At 43.0% G+C, this 10,247-nt stretch overlaps 1 pseudogene across 1 annotated transcript; it reads left to right on the top strand.

The window, feature by feature from the left end:
- The first annotated feature begins 7,486 nt into the window (after positions 1-7,486).
- Positions 7,487-8,166, top strand: LOC308492621 (THAP domain-containing protein 1-like; annotated as a pseudogene). Its single transcript has one exon. The product of its transcript is annotated as a THAP domain-containing protein 1-like (transcript).
- Positions 8,167-10,247: the final 2,081 nt, after the last annotated feature.

Here is a 10,247-nt window from a genome sequence, read left to right as displayed (position 1 = left end):
ACTTTGAGGTCCTCCCCATTTAGTTCTCCTGTGGAATTAATTGCCTCTGCCTACTGCAGCTTTTATGGGATGAGGGATTCGACACGTGTTTTTGAAACACTTGAGTCGAGGTTGTCATTTGGACATCGTAACTAACCCCTAATGATATTCTTTGGAGGGCAGCTGACAGGGTTTGGCTGAGGGGACAAAAGTAAAACGTTCCCCTACAAACTTATCTAGGAGGTTGGTGATATGTACAACGGCCCTACACACCTATAGTTCTTGTGTAGTACAAAGAACTTTAAGATTATGTGCTGTATGAATGGCAGAGAAGTTTCTTCTCAAAGTCTATCTTTGATTGGTAGTGGCTGCCTGAAACTCTGGGCTGAGATGGATCCTGAGAACCCTCTGGGACCAACAGGAAAGCATAAAAGGATTGATTAGTGATGTCTGCTATGGGTGGAACAGTAGAGGGTTATGACCTATGAGCCAAATATATATTTTTCTACCTACAGTCCAATTACCTCTTTTTCCAAATGGGTAACCTGAGTCCCAAATAAAAGATACTTGCCCCAAATTAAATAACATGCGATTAGTCACCTCCAGTCCAGTGCCTTCTCCACCACCCCGTAAGATTCAGCTCCCGTCACCCCTGAGAGAAAAGCAGGCTGATTAAAGAAAAAGTGTGTGTACCCATGATCACAATATGAGTTCAGTTATATGGTTTCCACCAACATGTAACATACTGGTGACTAACACGGTATGGTTTATTTTAAAGCCACCTCCACTTCTTTTTTCCCTTGCAAATGGCCTCACTGCCTGAATTATTTTAATGGGCCACTTTGTACCCGTCAAAAGCCATGGGAACTTTTGGATTTACACAGTTCGTTAAGATGATTGTGAAACAGGGTGAGGGGGCTTTCACAGGGGACATCCGAGAGACAGGGATTATTGACTTGTTATGTGTTGAGTGATGGGCCCTAAACTCCCCCCCACCCCCAGTGATCTGTTACACTGCCCTCCTCCATTTTCTTGCTGGACCAGACCTGCTGGCACAGCTGACAAATAAATAATGGACGTCCCCAGCATATGGTGTGAGGAGTGGGAAGAGAGGAATTATATTTACTTTCGATGCATGCTGGAGATCTTGACATTAATGCATTTTTATCTCTCGTCTCAATTCCATGAGTTGATGGTTAATATGATCTCTGGCTATGGCGAGGGAGGAGGCCAGTGTGAGGCGGCATCTGGGATCCAACCCAGACAAATGGTGGGAAAGCAAATATTTGACAGATCAGGACAGGAAATTCTCCCTTCTTTAGAGGACAGATCTGTTCTCTTCCTTTAATCTCCAGCACAGCTGCTCTGCTCAGGGCATCGAGACACATTAAATGAAAATGGATTCTGATTAGGGAATCATAGTGGCAAATCTAATTTCACATTACTGCTTTTCCACAGTCTCACCCTGCTGGGGGTTTGAGTCAAAACATAGAAAGGGGACCTAACCTGAGGCAGAAATCGAATGCCTACCATTAGAGATGCTTGGACTGTGCATGCCTGTACTGCCACCATCCAGAGGAGCCACCATTCATCAAGTGCTTCCTGTGTGCCAGGCAGACTGCACATCTCTTTAGTCTTCACTGCCTCCTTGTGAGGTTGGCCTTGTGTGCTTCCTCTTCACAGTTGGGGAAACTGAGGCTCAGAGAAGTGAATGAATATTTTCAAAGGAATACGAGGTATTAGATTTGATGTATTTATTTGCTTTATTAAATACTACTACACCGTTCTGGTGGCCAAGAACGCCACATAAATGGTCAATTAAAGACAACATTTTAAAAGGTGAGTTCCAGAGGGGCCAGCAGTGACAAAAGTTGGGAGAATTATGTTCCAGGTAGAGGGGACAGGGTATGTGTCTTTTGGGTCACAAGGCATGCAACCCAGAAGCTACCTTAAGGGAAAAATAAAGTTCTACGTTGTCCCCTCAAGGCAACGACGCAGGTGGATTTGGGGAAAGGAGTGGGAATGAGGAGCTAGAGAAATACAGCTTACATTTGTTCTCTTCTCCTCCCCTTGCATCGTGGCTCTCTTTTCTGCCTTTTTGTGGTGATCAAAGAGAACCACCACCAAACTCTTATATACAGATTAAGACACTGAATAGAGTATGTCTCTCTCTTTCTCAGCCCCAGCTTCAGATTCCTGGGCAAGAAATGTTATTGGCTTAGTCTGATGTAACGTGTTTCATTTCTGGTCAGACATCAGGGGCTGGGGTGGAGGGACTCATATTATACAATATGGCTTCTGAGGCTGGTCAGTGTGGGTGAAGGACCCAGATTAGGTGGCCACTAGAAAGGGGGTAGATAGCTTGGAGGATGCTGTCCCACCCAGGAACAGACAGAGCAGGAAATCAGACCTGAGTGCGCCTAACTCAAAACAACAGTAGACAACCAGTGTCTCACTTTGTACCATTTCAGAGCAGCACAAGGCTGGCCCAAGAAGCCCCTGGCCTTGGTCATCCATTCCTTCCATGTGGTCAGCTCTACATTTTCAGGAAGCCTGCTAAGCAGGGGGGTGGGTGCACAGGTGGCTGCCATGTTTTGGTTGTCTCCATATAGTGGAGTGGTTAAGAGGATGGGCTCTCGAGTCAGAATACCTAGATTTGGGCTCCAGCCCTATCAGTGTGTGGCCGTGAGACAGCCAACTACCCCAGGTAAGTGTGTGGCTTTTCCCCTCTGGAACATACAGATGCTATTTGTTTCTAACTCGTGGGGTTATGGTGAAGGTCAAATGCATTCGTACATATTAATGACTTATGGAACAACGTTCAATAAATGTAAGTTATTTTGAGTCGCCCAGACCAATACTGGAAGAGATGATGACGTGAGACCATCCCACACGAGAGATGGTGTGAGATGTCAGGGCCTGTGATTTTCTGGAAGCTCAGTTACCGTCTTAAATGGCAGACACCATTCTTTTGGAATCATGTTGCAAATACCACATGGGATCATGGACCCAGATGTTGACTTAATCTGCTGACCCAGCTTAGCTTCATTAGTGCCCCAAGATCACCCTGAAAGATCAAAGAAAGCCCATCCTTGGCCATCCAGAGATTGCTTAAGAGGCCAGAGGCTGTTCCACCAGAGGACAGAATTCCCATGTGATGGTTAGCTCTGGAGAGGGAGGAGTGTGCATTCTTTTCCTCCAACGTAGATTAAGGAGTTTCATTGTGCCAAGGCTGGGAAGAGGTACCAGGATTGAAGAAATGAAGACCCAGTCACGGAATTCAATGAACTTGATATCCATTGCGCAGAGACATGACAATCTGCAATTCCATGGGACAATTCATCTGTTTATTATTCTGGTAAGAATTTCATGGGGTTATAAAAAAAAAACAACAACAACAGTAGAAACAAGAACAATTAAGATGAAATGAAATGTAAAAGTAAAAATATACAAATGCATGAAAAGGACGAAACGAGACAAAGAGCGAATAGAGGATAAAATGTCGCTGCGGGTTAAATGAGTGGCCGGAATCAAGAGACTGGCTTTGGAGCCCTGGGTCTGCCTCTCCCAAGTGTTGTGATTTTGAGAAACATAGTGTATTTCTCTGTGCTAGCTTCCTCATCTGCACAATGGAGAGGGGATTGCATGGGGATTTTGCGATAAATGAATAAGAGTAACGCCACGAAGCCCATTACACATTTCAGGTGTTTATTAGAGATGGGGTGAGGTTTCCACAGAGGGCCAATGGTACCAAGCCTGAGATCACAATGCATTGAGATTCCCCTCTTCTCCCAAAAAGGTTCCCGACAGAGGAAGCTGTTCACATAGCAAGTAGGAAATGGGGCCATTGCTTCATTAATACCCAATAGTAATTAATAACCCATCCAACACCCAATGACACCAAACACTGAGCTTTCTAGTAGAGCTCTACTTGGGCTTAGGACATAAATGATCTTCCAGCTTTATGCCGTAATGACAAGTTTCCCCGCCAGACTCGCTTTCTCGTTTTGTATAAGGAAGAATCAGAGAAGAAAAGAAAAAATAAATAAATATAAAAATAAATAAACAAATAAAGGAAGCAATGTAGCTAAGGCCACCCCATAGAACTCCACCTGTCTTCGTCTTCTTATCATATGGGGACAGGAAGTACAAGAAGAAGGTCAGGTGGGTAGAGTAACGCCATACACTAGTAAAATATCACCTAATGAAAAGGTCTGGCGATAGGATTCCTTAGATTAGAAATGCATGCATATAGGTAAGGTGAGTGCAACAGAGGAGTTAATGAGGGTAAGAAGCATGGAATGGGGGGAGCTCCTGCACTAAGAATAGTCAGAGAAAGACACCTGGAAAGAGAAGGTGGCTTCTCCTATTAAGACCAGCAAGGCAGGTGTCCAAGGGCTGCTACTTTCCTCCAATATCCATTCTCATTTCCATTTACTCTAATCCTCACATTCCCAACAGCCCCCCACCCCCAAGCATATATAAACTCCATTTTCGTTGGGTATAGAGTCACCAAGAAGAAAGACTCCATCCTCTCTCGCCACTAGTTTTGGCCACATGTCTAAGTTGTGGCCAGCAGGTTATAAGAACCTTCCTAAAAAAACAGCTAGCCCAGACCCTTGCCTGTTTTCCTTTTTTGTCCCCTTTTCCTTCCTGCTGGAATGGAATGTGAGTAAAACAGCTGCCGTGCTGGCAGCCCACTTGGATTATGCAAACACGGGTCACAGCCTAAAAGAGGCAGAGCGAAAATCTGACAGGAGCGTCTGGGGACATTGGCATGCAGAAACTTCAGATCAGCTCTGGTCTTCTTACCCTCAGATTCATGTGAAAGAGAAGAATGTGTGTACTTTCTGTGAGCCGCTCTTAGGATGATCTCTGTACCTCACAACTGCACTGACCTCTAAGGGATACACAAGACAAGGAACCATGGTCTTTTTAAATATTAGAATTTAGAATCATAATGCAAAGTCATGGGTCTTTGAAAGATATGTAGACGAGAAAGCTGTCCCTCACAGCTTTCTGTTTATTCTGATCTCAAACTAAGAAGAGTCCGCTCGCTGGGTGTCAACTATCTTGAGCAATGTTACAAAAATCCAGAGAGGAGAGAAATGCAGACCCTCCCTTTTGAAAATTTCGGGGATGAGGCAGACCCGCTGCTCGGTGCCTCTAATTAGAGAAAAACTAGGAGGAGTGACAAATGCCATTTCCTCTTTCATCATTCTCCTGTCCAATCCCAGCATCCCACAGGAAGGTCAACTCCAAGAAAGAGAGTCGGGAGGGTGTCTTGTCTGTTTTGTTCCCTGCTGTGTTCCCACTGTTCACAGTAGGCGCTCAATAGGCAAAAGGAATCATTCGTAGTGTGACTCATGGAAACACCTCCTTTCCACCCTGGAAACACTGAGAAGCTTCCATTTCTCAGCTAGTTGCTGGCACACGGCCCCTAAAGAAACCATGGAAGCCCTTGAAACAGGCAGAACAAATGCTCCCGCTCCCTAAGTGCATCACTAGTGTCTGTCTAGTCCTGTGATTCCCCTGCCATTTGAGGCCCTAGTCTTGGAGGCTTGAAGCATGAAATCATCGCTGGAGAAGACTGAGGACAGCCTGTTAGAAGAGAACAAGTACACTGCGCTAATGGACCCTCTATCCGGCGAGAGTTGCGATCTGGTACCGTGAGAACAGCATCTTATTGTGTTCCCGCGGCTGGGAGCACAGCGCCTGGCATGCAAAGTGTGGCCCGAGGGTCTGGATTGCTGGGCTGGCTGCAGATTTCATTCTGTCATGTACCCCTCCTACCATCAAAGCCATACGGCTCCCCACAATCATTGATTACGGTGTGTAGTGTCCATACCCAGGGACGAAGCTTCCTTGCCTTTCTGCTCACTAGCAGCTCAGGGATAAGCAGTGCTCCTTGCAAAAAGCATTTGCAGTGAAGCTTCTCCCCACTCATGGGAAAACAAACATCAGACTTTGGCGAAACTCCTGCAATGTGTCCCAGGCATGCTCCACTAGGAGTGTGTGTTGTTGCGTCTACACCTGGCCACACTCCTGTGAATCAGGAAGAATTAGCCCTGTTTTTCACTTCAAAGAAATTAGGAAAACTTCTCAAGATAATACTACTAGCTAATGCACGCTGAGAACTTACTGCTTGTGAGACTGGCCCCTTTCAAAACGCTTTTCTGGGCTGACATGTCATTCTCACGATGATCCAAAGTCAGAGGTCCTATCACTGTGCCCATTTTACAGATTGCACAGCTGAGGGGCAGTCATCCAGGAAGGGATAGAGCCAGGATTCAGAGTCACTCTGTCAGCAACACAGTCCAGGCCCTTAATCTAGTCCTGAGGCTGGGCTTTGAATCCAGCTCTGACTGGCCCCCTTTATGTTCTGATGTGTGGAGCACAATTGAACAGGTTTTACAAACTCAGAACTTTCCACAGACTTGGCATGTAAATGAGTGATGCAGATAAAGAGTCAGAAAAGTTTCGATTGTCCCCGAGACAGGGGGCCTAGTCAGTGTTCGTTTAGTTGTTCTTTTTCAGTTTGAGATGACAAGAAAACTTTTTTGGTTAACAGAGACCTGGGTCTCAGAAATATCATATTCTCTTCTTAATTCAGCTCTGGGTAAGCCAGAAAAAAAAAATGCCTACAACACAGAGGCAGAATTTGAATTCAGGGAGCAACTTCCCTTCCAAACGGCTTGCCTTTGGAAAACACCTGGGGTTTCAAACATTCAGCATCTCAGGACCTGCACATCCAAGGCTGTGAGCAAGCATGTTAGACGCTCTCTTTCAACTTCTCAAGTTTTTGTCTCTTCCATTAAAAAAAAAAAAGGCTATGACGATGATAACTAATAGATAACAAAGCTTTTCCAAATGGGAGCCTCTCCTTCCAGCAAATGTGCTCCAAAGGCAGATGGTGGCTGCTGGATAGGGCTGGGATCCTTGCTCCTGGCTGTCGTCCTGCAACCGGAATTATGGGAGCAGACAACAGGCCTGAGATTTATGGATCCCATTGTTTTTTATGCTATTTGTTCCTTGCATATGTTCCTTCTGCCTCGCCTGACGCAGTACCACCTCACAGGGTTTGTGGGAGTTGAAGAAAACTCTTGCTTGTCTCCCTGAAAACGTTCCCTGTGGAACTCTCCCACAGGGAGAAGCCATCCCTGCTGCGAGTGAGAGGAGACCCAGGTACAGCCTCTCAGAGATCACACACCATGGTAGGTCAGTAGGTTGTATCAGGGGCATTTGCAGCGACGGTTTTCTAAGTAATCATAATACGGACATGGATTTGAAAGCATGGCCCCCACTCTGCCATCATGGAGATGGGGGACGGGAGATGGCTGTGGTCCATCTGCTAACACAGACAAAACAAAACGGGCACATTAGTCACTCCGAGGGAGGCTGTCATCACTGTACTGTTGGCCAAAGCTACAGAAGAAGCGAGGGTGTCAAAGCTGAGCTGCTGCTGCCTGCTGGGGCCGCAGAAGTGAAGTGACTAAAGACCGGAAGGATGGTGCAGTCCTGTTCTACTTACGGCTGCAAGAACCCATACGAAAACGATGAGCCCATTTCTTTCCACAAGTTTCCTCTTACTTGACCCAGTCTTTGTAAAAAACAAACAAACAAACAAACAAACAAAAACCCAAAAAAACAGGGAGGCAGCCCACCAAGTGTAGTAGTAACTGTTTGGACTGCTTTACTCCAGACTGCTCTAAGAGACAGTGCAACAACACGTTACTGAAAGAATGCAGTCCCACAATGTTTCTTGGTACTGAACCACAGGACAAGAGAAGGAAGATCAGCTCTAAGAACAGCTTTCCCCACCGCCCTTAACACCCCCATTTCCCAGATTGGTGGCTGCTGGTGGATTCCCAATGCCTCCTCTTCGGACCCCTGATAATCTCTCAGTTTTCTGCGAGCACCGCTATACTGTGGACCGTACAAGGCACCAGAGAAAAAGGGTTTGTCGGCTAGACCAGCAAGTTGGAAAACTCAGAAAGAAGCTCAAGACTGCACAGCAGAAATACAGAAGACAAGAACAACAGCTTGAAAAATTAAAGGAGGTTGTAGACTTCCAGAAAGAGAAAGACGACATATCAGAGAGAGGTTATGTGATTCTACCAACCAAATGACTACTTTGAAATAGTTGAAGTACCAGCATTAAAAAGTGAAATTTGTATTGGTTTTTAATGGCCCGATACCACATTTCCTCTTCTAGCCTATAAAGGAGTTTCATTTGGAAAGAAAAACAACACAAAAAAACGGAAAACTGGATTACTTGTGTAAAAACAAGTCAGAATATTTAAAAGATAAATTAGATATATACTGTAAAACTGTTAATTTTTTTGTTTGTGATTTCAGAGTTTTTACATGTTAATAAAATATTTTAAAAGTTATCAATTAACCTCAGAGCTCCAGTGTAAGTTAGTTTCAAGGCTGGGTTTTTTTGTTAATTTGAGTATTTATAGAAATAATGTAAAAACAAAAAGGAAAGAGAATAAGAACAGTAGTTCAGTAAGGATGATTTAAGTTTAAAATGTTAAATTAATGCAGCTTATTGAGGAAACCTAGTTATATTTTTAAAACAGAAGTACAGTTAGATCATGGGACATGACTTCTCAGAATATACCAGGGTGCCAAAAATATGTATACACATGACTTGTATTCGTCTTTTGTTACTGGTATATATTAAGTATTACAATTTTAATGCAGTTTTTTTTCCTTTCTTAAAACATGTATACATTTTTGGGCACCCTCTGTATATGTATAATCGTATTCACACATTCTTATTTGTCAGGTCAAGACATTCACTGATCTTTCTTAATCATTTGTCAAAAATAAGTTGGCACGTCAGTACTTTCAAAAATGATCGGTTGCCTTCAGAGCAGAAAATGAAATCATTCCATATCTAATTAATATGGTTAAGTAACTTTAAATGAGCCCCTCCCCCCATCCAGCACCATAAAATTAGATGAGTACCTCCAGTGAAAGAAACACTCTTTAATAAACAAAGTTGGCATTATCAATGAAGTAATAAAAATGGAGGCCTGATCCACAGTATGGCTTTTTCTCTCATTACCCCTGAGCTAAGTAAGGGACATCCCATTCCCTAACTGTAGTTATATTCGCACCCAAATCTCTAACAGGTTGTGTCGGTGAAGTTTGATTTGTACCGTAATGTGGTAATCTTGAACTTGACTAATTGATTTGGGTCAAGGCTTCACATAAAAAATGATTCCTTCACTTTTTTTTTTTTTTAAGATTTCTTCACTTTTAACACAAGTTAGAATTTATATCCCATTTGCTTAAATGAGGGATTTGTATTCAAAAGCAACCGAATATGTAATGTTGATGTTCCTGAATGTTGAGATTTAAACACTGAGGTTTCAGTTCAGACTGTGAATTGTGTTCTGACTTTGCGATACATTTTTACATATACTTGAAATGAAATATGTTCTGAGTAAACAAATATTGCCATAGGACTTAGCTCCTTAAAATTAGAATAACTGTTCCGACTGTAATTATATTTCAAAGTACACCGAGATAGTTGAAGAGTAACAGACCTTTGAATGCAGTATTAAAGCTGGGAAACAATGATAGTCAAAAGTGTTCTTTGTAGACCTGATTTTCAATGTAATTCACTGCCATGCTGCCAGTAGACTGTATTTTGATTCGTGGAGCTTTGATTTTTGATGAACCAGTATTTCAAAAATAGAAAACTATGATTAGAAGGTTACTTGCAGTCATGTAGTCTGATAACATTTACAACTAACTCTAATTCATCAGAGGACTTTTTCCACTTTTTCATTGATCTCATTATGATTTCACTCGTTCATTGAGAATTCAGGAAGTTGAACCTGGATTTTCAATACGCAGCGTTGCATGTGGGAGTCATTCTTTTATTTTTTCTTTTATTATTATTTTTTTAAACACCACAGTTTCTTTATGGCAATGACAGAAATATATTGGGCACACATATCAGGTATACAATTAGTCAACATTTCAATTATTTTACAAAAATGTAACACTTTTTTTGTTTGGAATTTGACAGTTTATGCAGAAGTTCTAAGTGAAGTGTATATTTGCATTGTACACAAGTATAAAAAGAGTGGCAGCTAATTCTACCCTACTCCAGACACCCACTTTAAAGAGGAAGTGGTAGAAGGGGGACTTAACACAGATCTTGTCACTGTCCTGTATCAGTCAGGACTGTTTAACTTCTGAACAACAGAAACCACACTCAGTTTAAGCTTTGTGGGTGAGCTGTGGGT

This window comes from Rhinolophus hipposideros, assembly GCF_964194185.1.
Source record: "Rhinolophus hipposideros genome assembly, chromosome: 24".
Classification (NCBI taxonomy): domain Eukaryota; kingdom Metazoa; phylum Chordata; class Mammalia; order Chiroptera; family Rhinolophidae; genus Rhinolophus; species Rhinolophus hipposideros.
The sequence above is the reverse complement of the archived record's forward strand: the minus strand, read 5'-3'. Positions and strand labels throughout refer to the sequence as shown.